Source organism: Ursus maritimus, unplaced genomic scaffold (assembly GCF_017311325.1).
Source record: "Ursus maritimus isolate PB19 unplaced genomic scaffold, ASM1731132v1 scaffold_24, whole genome shotgun sequence".
NCBI classification, from domain to species: Eukaryota; Metazoa; Chordata; class Mammalia; order Carnivora; family Ursidae; genus Ursus; species Ursus maritimus.
This window is the reverse complement of record NW_024424897.1, coordinates 17,944,649-17,966,153: the sequence shown is the minus strand read 5'-3', so window position 1 is coordinate 17,966,153 and position 21,505 is coordinate 17,944,649. Positions and strand designations below refer to the sequence as shown.

The 21,505-nt window shown below is 39.7% G+C and overlaps 1 protein-coding gene across 5 annotated transcripts in view; it reads right to left on the bottom strand.

Annotated features, from left to right (window-relative positions):
- GJC1 (gap junction protein gamma 1) overlaps window positions 1-21,505 on the bottom strand; it is a 37,873-nt gene that overhangs the window by 6,781 nt on the left and 9,587 nt on the right. The window contains exon 1 of one of the 5 annotated variants that reach the window (XM_008693553.1): window positions 6,692-6,733. The exons of 3 other annotated variants lie outside the window; for them this stretch is intronic. The gene's annotated coding sequence lies outside the window, so the exon portion shown is untranslated. Of the gene's footprint in view, window positions 1-3,039; window positions 3,169-6,691; window positions 6,734-21,505 lie in introns of those variants that run through there. One more of the 5 variants, XM_008693554.2, reaches the window with a different exon arrangement.

The following is a 21,505-nucleotide window of genomic DNA, read 5'->3' as shown; positions in this document are numbered from 1 at the left end:
ATATCAGAATTAAACTAAATAATAAAATAAATTCACAAAGATCAAAAGGGGAAATTTCAGAGTTTAAGACCTTATTTGTAGAATGAATTAAAGTCAAAACAAAAACAAAACCAGAAAGAACTCAAAAGTTTCTTGGCAGTTGGAGGAGGGGGAAATAAAACTAGAAAAGTGGTATCTCTAACAGAAATGGTTTAATTATTTATTTGGGCATTGAGAATAGGGACAAGAGAAGTTGGTAAACTCAGTTCTGGAGACACCAGTCTGAGATGCGAATACTTTGTGAAAGGGGAGTTACTAGGATGGTATACAAATATGGAGCTAAGAGCTGTGCCTGACCTCAAGGCAAGCACCTTACTCCCAGTGCTGCTGCAACTTTTGGGCTTGTCACCGTATCTCACCTGGGAGCCCCTAAAGGTTACATGTCTTTCACGTCTGCTTTCTTAACATCTAGCCCAATAACTGGGACATGTTAAGTGCTAAATAAATGTCTGACGAATGAATACATTCCTATGGGACCTGCTTTATACTTATTACAATCTCTTCTATATTTTTCTCCTAGATTCCTACTGCATCCACCTGTCCATAAAAAGAATAAGCAGCTTCACTGTGCTTGGGTGGCTCAATCGGTTGGGTGTACAACTCTTGATTTCAGCTCAGGTCATGATCTCAGGGTTGTGGGAGCTAGCCCCATGTGGGGCTCCAAGCTCAGTGGAGTCGGCTTGAGATTCTCTCTCCCTCTACCTCTCCCGTCTGCTCACACGTGTGCGTGTACTCTCTAAAACAAATAAATAAATCTTTTTTTTTTTTTTTAAATAAGCAGCCTCATAAAGCAATGAACCTTGATTTATGGGACAGTTTAAGCAGAAAATGGACTGTTGTATGGAGTCAGGTTTCAGGCAAAACACCAGGCTACAAATTAAGAATTTTCACTTCAAAGTTTTTTTTTTTTTTTTAATTTTAAAAATAGATTTTATTTATTTGAGAGAGAGTGCGAGAAGTCCAGAGAGAAAGCAGGAGCAGAGGGGAGGGGCAGAGGCAGAAGCAGACTCCCCACTAAACAGGGAGCCCGAAGCAGGACTCGATCCCAGGACCCTGGGATCATGACCCGAGCTGAAGGCAGACGCTTAACCAACTGAGCCACCCAGGCACCCCTGAAGTCTGTTTTTAATCTTGGTTCAACACCTTTCAGAAAACCATTTGCTGGGGCACCTGGGTGGTTCAGTCATTAAGTATCTGCCTTCAGCTCAGGGCGTGATCCCAGGGTTCTGGGATAGAGCCCCACATCGGGCTCCCTGCTCGCCTGGGAGCCTGCTTCTTCCTCTCCCACTCCCCCTCTTGTGTTCCCTCTCTCTCGCTGGCTGTTTCTCTGTCAAAAAAATAAATAAAAAAATCTTAAAAAAAAAGAAAGAAAAGCAAACCATTTGCTTACTTTTCCATAGCCGTCTTCCCTTCCCATTTCCCACAATTTTCTCTTCAAAATCTTTACCTCAGATTCCCAAATCCTAGCCCAATTCCAAATTTTCAGATGCTCTTACATTCCTCTTCACTGAGGAAAGTAAGTGCCAACAGATGGAAATGCTCAACTTTCTTCTCTTCCTATTTAAAAACCAGACAAAATATATGAAACAATAGCTATCAGACATTAGACAACAGGCACTGCAACACAGGGATCCCTGAGAGAAGGGAAACTAACAGGTGAGATCTTTGATTGTTCTAGCTTACTGCATGGGGAGAGTTTTCAGGCTGCAGAGCAGGGAGGAGGGAAACCAGAGGACCTGGCTGACTCACTGAATTGAGGAGACAGAGTACACAATTTGGAGAGGCCAACGTAGCTAGAATTCCCAGGGAAGAGTACCGGAGAGGAGAAAGCTGTACAGAGAGTAAGCTCTGGAGATCAGCACTGGATTCTCTTCAGTCTTTAGCTGAGTACTGACCAGTGAGGAAATTACCCAAAGAAGGGACAAAAACTAGAAGGAGATGTGCAGACCAACCCGCAGATATCATATAGGGCAGAAATAATTTTTGTTCTAAATAGTTAGAATGGAAAGACATCCTAACACATAGGCATTATATAGAGTACTCAGAAAGGTAATGCCTCAGAAGTGGGGCATAATTAGCTCTAGACCAAACCTTAAAGTTCCCTCAACACGGGTGCCTGGCTGGCTCAGCTGGAGGAGTGTGTGACTCTTGATCTCAGGGTCATGAGTTCAAGTCCCACACTGGGTGTAGAGATTACTTAAAAACCAACAAAGTTCCCCTCGATAAAGTTTAAAAGCAAGCAAAAGCAAGGCCTGAAGATTCGAACTGCTTCCAGAAGTTAAAGGAGTCTAGCACAAATCTCAAAAATATTTAAAAGAATCAAAAAACCAAAACCCAGAACCCAAAATTCATAATATTTGGCATCTAATAAAAAATCACCAGGCATAAAGGAAAATATGATCCATAAGGAGAAAAATCAGATACAAACCCCAAAATGATACATCTAGAACTAGGGGACGAAGACATTAAAGCACCTATTATAGAATGTCCACGATAGCCAAACTATGGAAAGAGCCCAGATGTCCATCAACAGATGAATGGATAAAGAAGAGACACACATACACACAATGGAATACTACTCAGCCATCAAAAGGATGTGAAACGTGGACGGAACTAAAAGGTATTATGCTAAGCAAAATGAGCCAATCAGAGAAAAACAATTATCATATGATCTCACTGATATGTGGAATTTAAGGAACAAAACAGAGCATCATAGGGGAAGGGAGGAAAAAATAGAAGAAGAAATCAGAGAGGGAGACAAACCATCAAAGACTCTTAATCATAGGAAACAAATTGAGGGTTGCTTGAGGGGAGGGGCATGGGGGGATGGGGTAACTGGGTGATGGACATTAAGAAGGGCATGTGATGTAATGAGCAATGGGTATTATGTAAGACTGATGAATCACTGACGGCTACCTCTGAAACTAATAATACATTATATGCTAATTAACTGAATTAAAATTAAAAAAATTTTTTTAAATGGGCAGAGGGTTGGGGTACCTGGGTGGCTCCAATGGTTAAGCATCTGCCTTTGGCTAGGTAGTGGTCCCGGGTTCCTGGGATGTAGCCCTGTGTCAGGTTCCCTGCTCAGCTACGAGTTGGCTTCGTCCTCTCTCTCTCTCTGTCTTTAAAAAAAAAAAAAAAAACAGGGGCGCCTGGGTGGCTCAGTCGTTAAGTGTCTGCCTTTGGCTCAGGGCGTGATCCCGGCGTTCTGGGATCGAGCCCCACATCAGGCTCCTACGCTGGGAGTCTGCTTCTTCCTCTCCCACTCCCCCTACTTGTGTTCCCTCTCTCGCTGGCTGTCTCTCTGTCAAATAAATAAATAAAATCTTTAAAAAACAAAAAACAAACACAAACAAAAAACAAAGCAAAACAAAAGCCCCACAGAGGCTAGAAGGTAGAGGTACCTTTTCCAAGGGCTTTAGGAAAAGAATTGTCAATAAGAATTCTATATCCAATGAAAAGATCCTTCAGAAATTAAGGGGAAACCAAGATAATTTCAGGTGAAGGGAAACAAAAAAATTTGTTACTAAGGAATCTTGGAACATCAGGAAAGAAAAAGAGTAAAAATATGGTAAAAACAACAGACTTTCCTTTTCCTTGAGTTTTCTAAATTGTCTGATTACTGAAGCAAAACTTGTAACACTATCTGATGTGGTTCTTAAGTACATTGAGGAAATATTTTAATATCTACATTATAAATGGGGGAGGATAACAGGATGTAAAGAGAGGTAAGGTTTCCATACTTCTCTACTCAAATCTGTAAAACCTGATAACAGTAGATTGCAATGTTTGTACCTACAGTGTAATACCCAGAACCACTAAAAAAGCTATATAAAGAGATAACATTCAAAAACACTATAGATAAATTATACTATAAGCAATTTATTAACCATAGTTAAAATAAAAGATCATACCCAGTGTTGGCGAGAATGTGGAGAAACTGGTACTCTCATACACACACTAGTAGTGCAAATGTAAAATAGTATAATCACATTGGAAAACAGGCTGGCAGTTTCTTAGAAGTTAAACATACACCTACTATATGATCCAGTCATTCTCCTCCTAGGCATTTACTCAAGAAGTGAAACCATGTCTCTAAAATCACTTGCATATAAATGCTCACAACATTTTTATTTCTAATAGCACAAACCTAGAAACAACACAAATGCCTATCAGCAGATTAATGAATAAACAAATTGCGGTATACTCATACAGTGGAATAGTACTCAGCAATAAAAAGAATAAACTACTGATATGTACCACATGGGTGAACCTCAAAGTAATTAGGCCAAATGAAAATCAGGCAAAAAAAAGAGTACACACTTTGACTCCATTCATATAAAATTCTAGAAAATGCAAACTAATTTATACCGACAGAAAGGAGACCAGTGGCTGATTGCCTAAGGAGGAGTGAGGGAGGAGTGCAGGGGGGATGGGTAAGAAGGAGGGATTACAAAGGGGTAGGAGAAATCTTCTGGGTTAAGATGTGTATGTTCATTCTTGTGATTGTGATGATGGTTCTACAGGTGTATACACGTCAAAACTCACCAAACTGTATACTTTAAAGATGTGTAATTTGTTTTTTTAAAAAAAGATTTTATTTATTTATTCGACAGAGACAGAGACAGCCAGCGAGAGAGGGAACAGAAGCAGGGGGAGTGGGAGAGGAAGAAGCAGGCTCCCAGCGGAGGAGCCTGACGTGGGGCTCGATCCCGGAACGCCGGGATCACGCCCTAAGCCGAAGGCAGACGCTTAACCGCTGTGCCACCCAGGCGCCCTAAAGATGTGTAATTTGTTATATGTCAATTATATCCCCCCAAAATTGTTCAAGACTTAGTTATAGGGGCGCCTGGGTGGCACAGTGGTTAGGCGTCTGCCTTCGGCTCAGGGCGTGATCCCGGCGTTCCGGGATCGAGTCCCACATCAGGCTCCTCCGCTATGAGCCTGCTTCTTCCTCTCCCATTCCCCCTGCTTGTGTTCCCTCTCTCGCTGGCTGTCTCTCTCTCTGTCAAATAAATAAATAAAATCTTTAAAAAAAAAAAAAAAAAGACTTAGATATGCAAAAGCTGAAAGAAGTCATCCTCAACAAGCCAGCACTACAAAAGATGTTAAAATTACATCTTTTTTTTCTTAAATATTTAAAGATTTTATTTATTTGAGAGACAGAGAGAGTGAGCACAACCAGGGTGGGGGGCAGAGGGAGAAGCCTCTGCACTGAGGGGGGAGCCCTATACAGGGTTTGATCCCACGACCCCTACATCACAACCTGAGCCTAAACCAGGAGTCAGGACGTTTAACTGACTGTGTCACCCAGGTGCCCCCAAAATTAAGTCTTTCAGGCAAAAGAATAATGACATCAGGGGGCAAGAGGATGAGCAAAATGGGTGAAGGGGAGTAGGAGGTACAGGCTTCCTGTTATGGAGTAAGTCACAAGAATAAAAGGTACAGCACAGGGAATATAATCAGTGGTACTGTAATAATGTTGCATAGTGACAGATGACAGCCACACTTGTGAACACAAGCATAAGGTATAGAGTCGTGGAATCACTATGTTGTAACCTGAAACTAATGTAACATCATGGGTCAACCATACTCAAATTTAAAAAACAAACAAAATACACAAAACAAAAGCCAGAAGCCCACTCTTTTGACAAGCTAAAAAAAAAAAAAAAAGACATAAGATGGAACTTTTAATCTACACAAATGAATGAAGGACACAAATATAAGAGACTTCTGACCTTTGTTATGTAAAAAATTTTTTTTAAAAAGATAGCTGGCTGTTTAAAGCAAAAATGGCAACAATTTATTGTGGAATTTCTCCCTCCCTCCCTTTTTAAAAAATTTTATTTTTAAGTAATCTCAGCACCCAATGTGGGGCTCCAACTCACAACCCCAAAAGTCACATGTTCCACTAACTGAGCCAGGCAGGTACCCCTGGAATTTATATTTCTCTCTTTTTTCCCCAAAGATTTTATTTATTTATTTGAGATAGTGACAGAGAGAGAGCGAGAGCATGAGCTGGGAGACAGAGGGGTAGGGAGAAGCAGGTTCCACCCTCAGCAAGGACTCGATCCCAGGATCATGACCTGAGCCAAAGGCAGATGCTTAACCAACTGAGCCACTCAGGCGCCCCTGGAATTTATATTTTTTACAACACTCCTTTTTCTTAGAGGTAAAAGTATGAAAATACTACTACATACAAAAAAAAAATCAAGGCAAAGGAAATGGAAATATACCATTGTAAGGTTATAATACAAGAAGTGATTTACTATTACTTAGATGCAGACAATGATAAATTAAAGATGGCTACAGTAAACCAAAAATCAACCATTAAAATAACAAAACAATGTTAAGCTAATAAACCAATAAAGGAGATAATACGGAGTCATAAAAAATAAATGAGACAAAGAAAACAAATAGGAAGATTGTGGATTTAAACCCTATGATATCGATAATCACATTAAATGTACATGCTCTTAATACTCAATTAAGAGGCAGAGATTGCCAGACTGGATTAAATAAACAAGATCTAACTATATGCTGCCTATATAGAAATCTACTTTAAGTATAAACCTACAAAGCAATTAAAAGCAAAACTATGGAGAAAGATGTAACATGTTAACTGTAATGAAAAGAAAGAGTGGGGCACCTGGGTGGCTCAGTCGGTTATGTGTCCGACTTCTGATTTTGGCTCAGGTCATAATCTCAAGGTCATGAAATGAAGCCCTGACTCAGCAGGAGTCTGCTTGAGGTTCTTTCTTCCTCTCTCTCTAAAAATAAATAAATAAATAAATAAATAAATAAATAAACAAATACATCTTTAAAAAAAATTGCTGCATGTTTATACACATATTAACAGAGCTTCAAAAAAGATGAAGCAAAGACTGATAGAGCAACTGACAAACCCACAATTAATAGCTGGAGATTTCAGCACCCCTCACTCAGTAATTCATACAATAGAAAAAAAAAAAAACAGTACACATATAACAAACACAACTTACTATTAACGACAAAACCACTGACATTTAGAGCACACTCCACCCAACAGCAAAAGAATTCACAATTTTTTCAAAGACACAGAGAACATTTACTGAGATAGGCCATATTCTGGGCCATTAACAAAATTCTCAATATAGTTAAAATTATTCAGATCAGGGGCACCTGGGTGGCTCAGTCAAACATCTGACTCTGTTTTGGCTCAGGTCATAGTCTTGGGTCTTGGGACAGAGTCCTGTGTTGGGCTCCACAGTCAGCACAGAGTCTGCTGGAGGCTCTCTCTCCCTCTCCCTCTGTCCCTTTCTCCACTCACTCTCTATCTAAATAAATAAAATTTTAAAAATCTCCATATGGATGCCTGAAAAGAATCATTTTCTTTTCCTCTTCCCCTCCATCCTCAAAATTTATCCCCTACATTTCCATGACCAATTAACAGCATTGTGACTTTTTTCAGAAAGCAATCTTTATTTTCCCTATAAAACAAACAAGACACAATTTAAGATTCACTGAACACATATGTTCCAGGAACTGTACAGGGTGCTCATTTATTTTAGTCCTCATTAAATTTTATCTTTTAAATAAGAATCAGGTTCACGAAAGTTAAGTTAGGTGGTCAGAGTCACAACTACTGGCACAGGTTGGTTCAAATAGGTTAGTTTAACTCCAAAGTAGTCTTTTTCTTAGATTTTATTTATTTATTTGAGAGACAGTACGTGAGCACAAGCAGGGGGAAGGGGCAGAGGGAGAGGAAGAAGTCCCACCCCCCCCAAGCAGGAAGCCTGATGAGGAACCCAATCCCAGGACTGAGATCACGACTTGAGCCAAAGGCAGGTGCTCAACCAACTGAGCCACCCAGGCGCCCCAACACCAAAGTCTTCTATTTTTGCTATGTGGTATTTTCTTAACGCTAATATCCAATAAGCCATTAATTTATAAATTATTACTTCACGATGCTCTCAAATACATCGTACACACCTGAATTTAAGTATCTAAAATATCTAAAGACCTGAAAACCACCTAAATGGCTAATAATTGATGAGTGGTGAATAAACTATGGTAACATCTACACGATGAACAGTATACACACATACCAAAAAGCCTTCATACCATCAATCTACCAAAACTACCTACCAAATAAAACTTCTACAGTGCCAAGTTCAACGGTCAATTCTCTTATTCAACCATTTAAGCTGTATTTGATATACCTGATCACTCCTTCCTCTCTGAAATACTTCCTTCCCCCACTGCTCTGGCTTCCCTGATATCATAGTCCTCTGGCTATTATTTTTCAGTGTCTATTTCAGTCTCAATTCTCCTCTGCAAAATTCTAAATACATATCCTGATCTTTACTCTATCTTATTACCCTATCCTCCTCAGTGTTCTTTGTGGGTTCCTCCAACCAGAATTCAAGCTATAAATGATGTCACATTTGCTTCAACGTCTCCCTTGAACTTTAGACTGGAAATTCAACTGCTACTCAACATCTTCTCTTGGATGTTTAATAGGCACCAAATTTAACATACCCCAAACCAAGCCTCCCATCCTCTGAAGATTACCCAAATCTAAGTAAATGGCTTCACCATTCATGTGGTTCCTCTAAGTCAAAAACCTTCAAGTCAGCCTCACTCCTTTTGTCACTTCAAGCCATTAGTAAATCCTATTAATTCTATCTTCAAAATATATCCACGGTCCAACCACTTATTACCACCTCCATCTCTAACAAAGACTACTGCAAAAGCAAGTCTTTTAACTGGTCTCTAGCTTATGCTCTTATTCCTTTCAAATCTATGCTCCAAAAAGCAACCAGAGTAAAACTTTTAAAAAGGAAGTCAGATCATTTCCCTTTTCTGCTCAAAACTATTTCAGAATAGGGGCGCCTGGGTGGCGCAGTCGTTAAGCGTCTGCCTTTGGCTCAGGGCGTGATCCCGGCGTTCTGGGATCGAGCCCCACATCAGGCTCCTCTGCTGGGAGCCTGCTTCTTCCTCTCCACTCCCCCTGCTTGTGTTCCCTCTCTCGCTGGCTGTCTCTATCTCTGTCAACTAAATAAATAAAAAATCTTAAAAAAAAAAAAAAAAAAACTATTTCAGAATAAAACCAAAAATCTTTATGACAGTCTACAACACCCCCTTATCATATAGCCACAATTCACTTTCTGGTCTCATGCTCCTTCCATTCTCCTGTTTGCTCATTCTGACTCAGGAACACCTGCAACCTATCCTCAGTGTTCTTCAGATCGCACCAAATATGCCATACTTTTGCCTCAAGACTTCTGCATTTGCTATTTTCACTGCTTTCATAACTGGTGGCAGGACTGTCTCATTCAAGTCTGCTCCAACGTCACCACCTTAATGAAATGTCCCCCAGGGGCACCTGGTTGGTTCAGTCAGTAGAACATGTCTCTCTTGATTTTGGGATTGAGTTAAAGCCTCACGTTGGACACACAGATTACTTTTTTTTTAAGCTATTTTTTTTTTTTAAAGATTTTATTTATTTATTTAACAGAGAGAGACAGCCAGCGAGAGAGGGAACACAGGCAGGGGGAGTGGGAGAGGAAGAAGCAGGCTCCCAGCAGAGGAGCCCGATGTGGGGCTCGATCCCAGGACTCTGGGATCACGCCCTGAGCCGAAGGCAGACGCTCAACGACTGAGCCACCCAGGCGCCCCGGACACATAGATTACTTAAAAAAAAAATTTTTTTTTAAATAAAAAATAAAAGAAACCCTCCCTGGACAGCCCCTTTACTCAGCTTTAATTTTCTTTATAAGCACTTAACTCTCAAATAATATATATAATTCTTATTTTATAATTTTGTTTATAGAATACAAGCTCCCCAAGGGCAGAATTTTGTTCCTTTATCCTCAGTATCTAAACCCTATGGCCTGGCAAAGGGGGGTAGGCTTTCAATAAATATCTGTTCAAGAAGTAAATTCAGGGGCGCCTGGGTGGCACAGCGGTTAAGCGTCTGCCTTCGGCTCAGGGCGTGATCATGGCGTTATGGGATCGAGCCCCACATCAGGCTCTTCTGCTATGAGCCTGCTTCTTCCTCTCCCACTCCCCCTGCTTGTGTTCCCTCTCTCGCTGGCTGTCTCTATCTCTGTCGAATAAATAAATAAAATCTTAAAAAAAAAAAAAAAAAGAAGTAAATTCAAACATTTAGAAAAATAAAAATGCTCATGATATATTCATTGAAAAATATGGGATACAAAAGAGTTATCCCAAATTTGTGAAAACAAATAAAATATATGCATTAAAAAATCTCAGAAGAGGGGCACCTGGGTGGCTCAGTTGGTTGAATGACCAGCTTGTGATTTTAGCTCAGGTCATCACCTTGTAAGTCGTGGCACAGAGCCCCATGTCAGGCTCCATGCTCAGCAGGGAGTCTGCTTGAAATTATCTTTGTCCCTCTCCTTCTGCCCCTTCCTACAACCCTAAAATACATAAATATATATATATATATATATTTTTAAATCCTAGAAGAAAAACAAAAAATTAAAACCCCTCAAGTGCTATAAACCAACACCCACTGTACTTTCTCTCTTCTTCAGCCCGTTTCCTACATCAGCACTAGAATTCTCTCTAAAATGGATCTGTTACTCCTTTGCCAAAAAGCCACTAATGGAGGTGGTGCCTCAAACCAGTGGGGCAAAGATGGACTTTTAAAGATTTATTTATTTATTTGGGGGGTGGTACAGAGGAAGAGGGAGAGAGCAACTCAAGCAGACTCTCTGCTGAGCGTGGGGCTTGAGCTCATGACCCTAAAATCAGGATCTGAGCTGAAACCAAGAGTCAGACGTCTAACTGAATGCACCACCTGTGTGCCCCAACATGAACTTTTCAATTAATGGTGTCTGGGCAACAGGAAACCACACGGAAAAAAGATTAAAAAAAAGGGAATTCATGCCTCCCACTAGATATCTAGATAAACCTCAAATGGATAAAAGTGTTAGATTAAAACGGTTGATATTTGTGATAACTTTCAAAACAGGAAGAAAAGAAAAAAAAGATCAAATTGAGTATAAAGAAATAGTGTCTCGGTGCATCTGGGTGGCTCAGTTGCTTAAGCGTCCGACTCTTGATCTCAGGGTCAAGAGTTCAAGCCCCACACTGGGCTCCACACTGGGCATGGAGCTTACAAAAGAAAGGGAAGAAAGGGGAGGGAAGTCAATCTCCACAGTTAAAAAAACAAAACACAGAACACCATAAGCAATATGGAAAAAGAATTAGCTGGGGAGAAAGTTTTTAGTAATTTTTTTTAAAAAAGATTTTTATTTCTAGGGGTGCCTGGTAGCTCAGTCAGTTCAGCGTCTGCCTTCGGCTCAGGTCATGATCCTGGAGTCCTGGAATCGAGCTCCGTATTGGGCTCCCCACTCTGAGGGGAGTCTGCATCTCCCTCTCCCTCTGCCAAATAAATAAATAAAATCTTAAAAAAAAAAAAAAAAAGACTTTTATTTCTAAGCAATCTCTACACCCAGTGTGGGGCTCGAATTCACAATCCCGAGGTCAAGAACTGCACACTCCACTAAGCCAGCAAGGTGCCCCTTTGGTAACTCTTTTATAGGTAAAGACGTAATCTCCCTACTTGATAAAGAGTTACAAAAAAACAAAAGAAAAGAAAAAAAACAACACCCCAAACCTACAAAAAACAAACAAAAACCCCACCCAACAATCCAACAGAAAATAGGCAAGGGACAGATACTCCATGGCAAAACCCCCTGTAAGTTCTCCTTAAAAAATATGCACAACATGGATGAACCTTGAAAAAATAACTCCAAGCGAAATACGTGAAACACAAAAAAAGCGATGCTTTCCATGATTCCATTTATATGAAATGTCTGGAACAGGCAAATCCACAGACAGAAAGATTAGTGGTTGTCTGGCGCTCTGAGAAATAGAATGTGACTATTAATGGATACAGGGTATCTCTTTGGGACAGTGGTAACAGCTATACAACCTTCTGAATATACTAAAAACTATGGAATTGTACACTTTAAAAGGATGACATTTAGGCTCCACGTGAATTATATCTCAAAAATAAAACAAACTACTTTGAGATACAATTCTTCTATCATACTGGCAAAAATAAAAAGTTGGGGAGGCTTTGGAGAAACACATGTTCTCATACACTGTCGATGGCAGTGGTACAAATCTGATGGCAATTTGGCAATATCTAACAAAATTATAAAAGCACCTATCCTTTGACCTGTAATCTCACTTTGGGGAATAATCACATTATTTCTACAATGGACTCAAACGTCCACTGTCTAGGTAATGGTTAAGTACACTATGGTCTATCTATACAAATAATGAAGAATGCTCTCCCTATATAGAAAGACATCCAAGGCATTTAATCAGTGAAAACAGCAGGGTATATACGTGTATATTTAGGCATACCTCCTATGTAGGGAAGAAAAAAAAAATAGCAATGTGTTTTTGCTTTTATTTCTATAAAGAAACACAAGGGGGGGGCAATGGGCTGGCTCAGCTGGAAAAGCATGGGTCTCTTGATCTTGGGGTTGTGAGTTCGAGCCCCACACTGGGTGTAGAGATTACTTAAATGAATAAACAAACGTTAAAAAAAAAGCCTACAAGGACACACACACACAAAAACTAATAAAAGTACAAGAGGAGAGTAAGGAGGATAGAGTAGGATCAATACTTTTGATTGTATATCTTTTTAATTTTAATTTTTAAAAAAGATGTTATTTATTTATTTGAGAGAAAGAGAGCACGAGCAGTGGGGAGGGGTAGAGAGAGAGAAGCAGACTCCCTGCTGAGCAGGGAGCCTGATGCGGGACTTGATCCCAGGACCCAGGGATCATGACCCGAGGTGAAACCAAGAGTCCGGCTCAAACTGACTGAGCCACCCAGGTGCCCCTATATGACTTTCTATATCGTCTTGCGTTTTTTTTGAACCAAATGAATATACTGGCTTTTAAAAGAAAATACCTTTAAGGCATTCCATGCCCTACAGGATAGTCTGCTTGAGATTTTTTAAAAATCCTTTTGTAAAATTTAAACAAATTTTTCCTCAAAAACTCAGTGATGTGTTCATCTTAATTTGTTTTACTTCAAATTGAAAAATTCATTATTTACATTAATTTACACTACACATTTTCATATATGATTTGTTATTTCCTTTATTAAACCCAATTCCCCTGGGACACCTGGGTGGCTCAGTCACTTAGGCGTCCCACTCATGATTTTGGCCGAGGTCATGATCTCAGGGTTCTGAGATCGAGCCCTATGTTGGGTGCCGTGCTCAGCTAGGAGTGTGCTTGAGATTCCCCCTGCCCTTTTTGGCCCTCTCCCCCCAGTTTTCTCTCTAAAATAAATAAAATCTTAAAAAACAAAAACAAAACTACTTCCCCTGGACACCCTCATGTTTGCTCCTCCCTCGCTTCATTTATGCTTCTCTTCAGAGGTCACCTCCCATTGTGAGGCCTTCTCTGACCACCTACCTATAATAACACCACTCCATCACTTTCTATACTTTCACCCTGCCTTTCTCCTTCACTTATTAACACTACCTAACACATTTTTTATTTGTTAATTTGTTCATTGTAATAGAGCTTTGTTCTCGTATCCCTGGCACTTAGAACAATGAGCAATTCAGCAGGTGTTCAGTAACTATATTCACTGAATGACTTTCAGTGAATCAACGTTCAGTTGATTTCCCTCAACTTTCTTTTTAAGTAATCTCTACTCCCACCGTGGGACTCAGACTTACAACCCTGAGACCAAGAGTTGCATGCTCTACCAAATAAGCCAGCCAGGTGCCCCTCCTCCACTTTAAATTGTCTTTCTACAATTTCCTACCTGGAAAAATTTCATCCTTTAAAATCTAGCTCAAAGATCACTTCAAGTTTCCTTGACCTCCTCAATTAATCTCCCTGCCCCCGAAAGCCCATAATTAATAATTCTTCATTCACCCAATATCAGGACTTACCCTATTAAATCAACATTAGTGATACTGGTTTCTTCTGCTGGAATATGAGTTCCTTGATGTCTAGAAAGTCCATGTTTCTTTAAATTTTTTTGGACACTTAGCTCCTGGTATGTATGCTGCCCAGGACACAAAAAGCACTCAATGAATGTGTGCTATATTAAACAGAAGATCTGAATCAATTTGTACAGAAAATGTAAAACATGTTCACTAATACAATCATATTTCAGGACAGAATACAATGAATGGTATAAAAGTACAAAATGTGAAAATACTCAGAGAAGGGGGCACCTGGGTGGCTCAGTCAGCTATGTGTCCGCCTTTGGCTCAGGTCATGATCCCAAGGTCCTTGGGATGGAGCCCCGTGTCGGGCTCTCTGCGCAGCGGGGAGCCTGCTTCTCCCTCCCCTCTCGAGACCTCTAGCTCCCCCTCCTTGTGCTCTCTCTGTCAAATAAATAAAAAAATCTTTAAAAAAAAATAATAAAACCACAAAAAAACCTCAGAGAAGGGAAAGNNACCAATTCCTATGAATAAAAGGTATAAGCTTCCAATTATATCAGAGAAAATGGTGTGAGTGAGAAGTTGCCTAAGAAGCCTCTTAGACTGAAATATGACGGAGGATGTCTGGGAAGTAGTTGTAGAGAAGGCTGAACAGGGAAGTCAGACCAGTTTGCAGAGGGTCTTAGCATACCAGGGAACCTGAAATATAAGGATGTAAGTAGTGATCAGTAAAGGTACCTCAAATGTGGTTCACAGACCACTTTCATCAGAATTATCCAGAAGGCAATGTTCAAAGTGCTAATTCCCATGTCCTACTAACAACTCCCACTTCCAGGCCCACTGAATTCAGAATCTAACCAATCTTCTATGCATGAACATCTAGGTTGTTTACAGTGGTTTGTTATAATACTCAACTTTGTACACAAACCCACTTACAGACTTAGGATACGTTTCCAAAAAAATTACTGATCAACAGTTGTTAAAGATTGTGAAAAATTTTTCTGTGTGTGTTTACAAGAAAAGGTCAACTTCTTTGCCCACGAGCTCCAAAAATTCTAAGGCTTTTGATCTGTATTACCAAATCACCCCTCCAAAGAGCTGTTCCCTATTTATATTTCCACTATCAGAGTATGAGAATGCTGGTTTCCTCACTCCTTCACCAATGATTTCAACATATTTTTTAAGAAACAAAGTTTGGGTTAATAGGAGTTTAAACTGTAAGAAGTTTTAGACTACCACAATCACTAGGGGAATGCAAATAAAAACACGAGATACTGGGATGCCTATGGCTCAGTTGGTTAAGCGTCTGCCCTCGGCCCAGGTCATGATCCCAGGGTCCTGGGGTGGAGTACATATTAGGCTCCCTGCTCAGTGTCCTCCCTCTGCCTGCCGCTCCCCCTGCTTGTGTTCTCTCTGACAAATAAATAAAATCTTAAAAAAAAAACAAAACGCAACAACCCATAAGATACCACATCACACCCATCAAGATGTCTATTAGAGAACAAGAACAGAACAAGTGCTGACGAAGCTGTGGACAAAGTGAAACCTTTGTTGGGCGTTGCTTTTGGGAATCTAAAATGGTGCAGCTGCTACAGAGAAAACAGCATGGTTACAATCTCCTCAAAATACTAAATATACAATTACCATATGATCCAGCAATTCTCCTTCTGGGTATATACCCAAAGAAACAAAAGTAGGGACTCAAACAGATTCTGTATACCCATGTTTACAGAATTATTCACAAGAGCCAAAAAAGGTAGACGCAACGCAAGTGTCCACTGCCAGATGAATAATCAAAATAGGACATTTTGTTAATATACCATGGAATATTCTTCAGCCTTGAAGGGAAGGAAATTCTGACACATGGATGAACCTTGACAACATTATGCTAAGTGAAAGAAGTCACAAAAGGACAAATATTACATGATTCCACTTATATGAGAGAGCAATAATAAGCGAATTCATAGAAACAGAAAACAAAATGGTGATCGCTAGGAGCTGAGAGGAATGGGGAACTATGTTTAATGGGTACAGTTTCTGTTGGGAAGATCCAGAAGTTCAGGAGATGGCTGCACAACGATGTAAATTTACTTAGTGCCACGGAACTGTACACTTAAAAAAAATTGGTTAAAATGATAAATTTTATGTTAAGTATATTTTACCACAATAAAAACGGATAAAGAAAGTTTTAGACTATGGGGCACCTGAGTGGCTCAGTCAGTTAAGCATCCGCCTTCAGCTCAGGTCATGATCCCAGGGTCCTGGGATGGAGCCCTGCGTGGGGCTCCCTACTTAGTGGGGAGTCTGCTTCTCCCTCTCCCTCCGCCCCTGTTTGTGTTCCCTCTCTAGCTGTCTCTGTCAAATAAATAAATAAAATCTTAAAAAAAAATAAAAGTTTTAGACAAAATTCATTCATGCAATTGGTACTTACCATCAAGAAGCTTGCAATCTAGTAGTTTATAGGAAATTTACAAACACTTTAAGAACTATAGTTGTATTCAAGAGATATTTAATGTACAGTTACATATGCTAAGCAACAGAGGATTAGAGGAAGCTAACTAGAATCATCTGTTAAAGTTTAAACATTTTACAGTGTAGTGACACTATAGGGAAATGCTTTACTTTTCAGTTTATCTGATTCATTTTTTCACTGCAAGTTCTCTACTATTATGTTGGCCACAAAAACAACTGTTAATCCAAAAATATCACTTTCATATATATATCTTTGGAAATGACTCTCTAGTATGCACGTTAAAAAAACTCCCAAGGGTTTCAGATCAACTAAAAAACCGAATAACTTGTCCCTTGTCAATTTTTACTATTACTAAACTATAATAACCAGGAAATTAAAAATTTTCAAGTAGGCAGTGCTATTCTAAATGTTTGCAAATCCAACAACCAAGTCCAAATGGGTCGGACCCAAGTTTTAATGTCCTTCTAATTAAAAAAACAAACATCCCCCAAATCTATCATAGACCAGATTTTAAGATCTTAATTTCTTTTTAAAATAAAAACAAAGTCCAGGATGAACTAAAATTAACTTTCTAGAATAGTCATTCCTAACCTTGAATTTTATGAAACCAAGATGAAGTACACACTGAACTAGGAGCCGAGAGATTCTAACAGGCGCTTCAGGAATAAGTTATTTCTTTCCAATTGTAAAATACATACAGAATATCAGATGATTTCTAAGGTCCCGTCTATTAACATTTGATGAAAATCACCTCAGGCAGAATAAAATTCATAAAAACAACCAACAAATTATGTGGAATGCAGAACTCTAAGGGAGCAGGAAAGAGGTGAAATAAATGCAGTGAAATTAAACAATGATAAGATGTCAAATTGTCACAAAGGCACTTCCCAAACAGTCACACCAGAAAATCTGGTTGAATCAAGCTAAAAGACTTCAATATTGACTCACCATGACTCTCAAGTATGAACTATCTGGGTATCCCAGATCATAAGCTGAGCAACCCACTAAGAATCGTGCGAGTGACTCACGCTCCTCAATGAGACTGCTTTATGTGCAGAGACAAGGAATCAATTAAAGGGTTTACAATGAAGTTTTGTTTAACTGGAATGTTTTAAGTGGAAGTTAATTCTGCATGAGCGATAATAGATGTTTAATAACTAGCTAGTGACAATGTCTAAGCAAAAGCATTACGGCAGCTCACTAGCAAACAGTAATCGATGTATTACAAACATAAAAACTTGTTTCCAAAAGAGCTCTTGGCTATGGACAATATTTGAGAAACACGATATAATTTGTTGAGTCAAATTATAAAACCTAGTGGAGAGAAAGTAGTTTGAAATCTTGACTCTCTTAACCAACAAGGAAACAAAATACATCACTGTGGGTTGAAGTGTCAATTTGTGCTGGCAAAAAGCCACTCTATTTGAATCTAAGAACCTTCAGGAAACCAGCTGGAGAAGTATGAGGAACCTGGATAATGCATTCATTCACATCCTAAGTGGTACTGTCTTCATGTAAAAAAGGACAGTATTGGTACACTTGTCCAAAACAGCCTGAGTTACATCAAATCAACTGTCTGAACGATGGTAAGTCTAGGAGAATGAACATGTCGAAGACAAAATAAAAAATGTGTAACATTTCCAGTATGACTAGGTTTATAACATAAAATCTGCAAAAAAAATACTATAATCTATTGATGGTGAGGGCAGTCTGGTACAACCTCTCTGGGAGGTACTTTTGGTTAATATTTATCAGGAACTTTAAAGTGTTTACATCCTGGGGCACCTGGGTGGCTGTCAGAAGAGCATGCGACTCCTGATCTTGGGGTCGTGGGTTCGAGCCCCATGCTGGGTACAGAGATTACTTAAAAAAAAAAAAAAAAAAAATCTTAGAAAAAAAAAAGGAGGAGAAAATATTAAAGTATTTATATCCTTTGATCAGTAATTTCACATCCAGTAATTTATCTAAAATAAATGCCCAATATAAAACAAATTTTATGCAATTTAGGATATAACCTCATGACAAAATACCACACTATAAATCGTATTTTAGAATAGGGATCCCGGGGTGCCTGGGTGGCTCAGTCGTTAAGCGTCTGCCTTTGGCTCAGGGTGTGATCCCAGCGTTCTGGGATCGAGCCCCACATCAGGCTCCTCCACTGGAAGCCTGCTTCTTCCTCTCCCACTCCCCCTGCTTGTGTTCCCTCTCTCTCGCTGGCTGTCTCTCTCTGTCAAATAAATAAAATCTAAAAAAAAAAAAAATTAAAAAAAAAAAAAAAAAAAGAAGAAGAAGAAGAAAAAGAAAAAAGACTAGTGGCCGCCTAGACCTGAAAGGGACGGGGTAGGGGGAAACAGGGAGTGATGGCTAATAAGTAGGGGGTTTCTTTTTGGAGGAATGAAAATATAAAATTAAACTGTGGTGATGGTTACACAACCCTGTTAATATACTGAAATTTTTGAACTGTGCACTTTAAATAGGTTAACTTATGGTGTATGAATTACATCTCATTCAAGCTGTTTAAGACATTTTTTTATAAAGATTTTATTTATTTACTTGACAGAGAGAGAGACAGCCAGCGAGAGCAGGAACACAAACAGGGAGAGTGGGAGAGGAAGAAGCAGGCCTCCAGCGGAGCAGGGAGCCCAATGCAGGGCTCGATCCCAGAACCCTGGGATCACGCCCTGAGCGGAAGGCAGACGCTTAACAACTGAGCCACCCAGGAGCCCCATGTTTAAGACATTTTTTAAATGCCTAGATACCAGTGAGCAAATACAAGTAACCGAAATAGGAAAATGGGGCCTGGAAAACATACCAACCAAAGTGGGGGCTACTGCTTATTAGCTACAGCTATGGGAGTTACCACACACTGTTGTATCTTTTTTTTTTCTTCAAAGATTTATTTATTTATTTGAGGGGGGGAGAGAGAGCATGTGCATGCAAGTGGGGGCAGAGGGAGAAAAATCTTCAAGTAGACTCCCTGCCAAGCAGGGAGGCAGACCTGGGGCTTGATCTCACAACCCATGAGATCCTGACCTGAGCTGAAACCAAGAGTCGGAGGCTCTACCAGCTGAGCCACCCAGGTGCCCCAAGACTTTCATATCTTTTTTTTTTTTTTTTAAGATTTTATTTATTCATTTGACAGGATAGAGACAGCCAGCGAGAGAGGGAACACAAGCAGGGGGAGTGGGAGAGGAAGAAGCAGGCTCACAGCGGAGGAGCCTGATGTGGGGCTCGATCCCATAATGCCGGGATCACGCCCCGAGCCGAAGGCAGACGCCTAACCGCTGTGCCACCCAGGCGCCCCTAAGACTTTCATATCTTTTAAAAGAAGTCTTCGACTTGGATGTTTATGTGAAGTCTGATTTTTTACAATTTTAAAAAATATATTAAATTTATGTATTTTAAAGATTTTATTTGAGAGAGAAAGAGAGAACACGAGCACAAGTGCCGGGGAGACAGAGGGAGAAACAGACTCCCCACCAAGCAGGGAGCCTGATGTGGGGCTCGATCCCAGGACTCTGGGATCATGACCTGAGCCAAAGGCAGAGGCTTAACTGACTGAGCCACCCAGGTGCCCTGATTTTTTTTTTTTAACAAATTTTTGACTGAAGTGGAAAATACCTTCAGAAAGGTGCTTAAATATAAGCATGCAGTTCAATGAATTGTCACAAACTGAATACATCCCTGTAACCAGCACTAAAATCAGGAACAAAACATTACCACTCACCCAGAGCCACAATCACACCCCTTCCTACCCAAGGGAAACCACCATCCTTCCTCTAAAAGTATAAGTTAGTTTAGCCCAGGGATAGTTCTTTGTTGTGAGTCTGTCCTATGCATGGTAGGGTGTTTTGCAGCATCCCTGGTCTCTTCCAGTTGTGGCAACCACAGATGTCTCCAGACATTGCCAAATCCCCCTTGGGGAACAATATTATACCACACTGAGACCCACTGGTTTATCTGTTCTTGAACTTAATATAAATGGAATCATACAAAATGGACTTTCTTGCATCAGAATCACAAAGAATATACTCTTTTGTGTCTGACTTTTGTTCAGCATCTGTTGAGTCACCAATTTTGCTGCATTTAGCTCTAGTCTGTTCATTCTCTTTGCTTTACTATATTGCTGTTGTGTGAATATATCATAACTTATCCATTCTACTGCTGATGGGCATTTGAGTAGTTTCCAGTTTTGAATATTATGAATAATGCTACTATGAACATTCCATATATGTCTTCTGGTGAATATGTGTATGAATTCCTGTTGAATATGCAGAAGCAAATTGTCATGTCAGCTTCCATCGGTTACTACTTTTCCAAAGAGGGATGCTATCAATTTACATTCCTGTCTCCTTTTCTTTCACGTTAGCAACTAACTATAACATACATAAATTATAATATATATTATAAAATATATATTATATATATTTTGCGGGAGGAATGCAGAGGGAGAGACAGAATCTTAAGCAGGCTTCATGCACAGTGCAGAGCCCAATCTCAAAACCCTGAGATCATGACCTGAGCCGAAATCCAGAGTTGGGGACACTTAACTGACTGTGCACCCCAACATTTAAATAATATTAAGCCAGATAATCTACCTGCTGGATAAAGCCCCAATTTGTGACCCGTTTAAAAAGAGTATTTCATTATGTGGGAAAATGCTCCTATGTAGTAAGGAGAGAAAAGCCAGACAAACAAAAATCCTCCAGTAATATCATATACCTGAATGGAAATACACAAACATTGACAATGGCCTTCGAACAATTTCTATTTGCTTTTCAGTATTTTCTACAATAAACATGTAATAAAGGAGTTGGCAAAGCTTTCCTATGCAAAAAAAGCCCTGAGGGAAATTTAACAAGTAGGTCGGGGCACAAATTTCATATTTGCATGCATTCATAAAGACCTAATTAAGTAGTGGATATATCAGAAAAACTATCTCATAAAGCCTTTGATACAGTTACTACACCCCCCTGCATAAAGGGGGTCCAAGACAGAACTTAGGTAAAATTCCACTCCTGAGTAAAACAGAGTCTAGAGGATAATTCGTA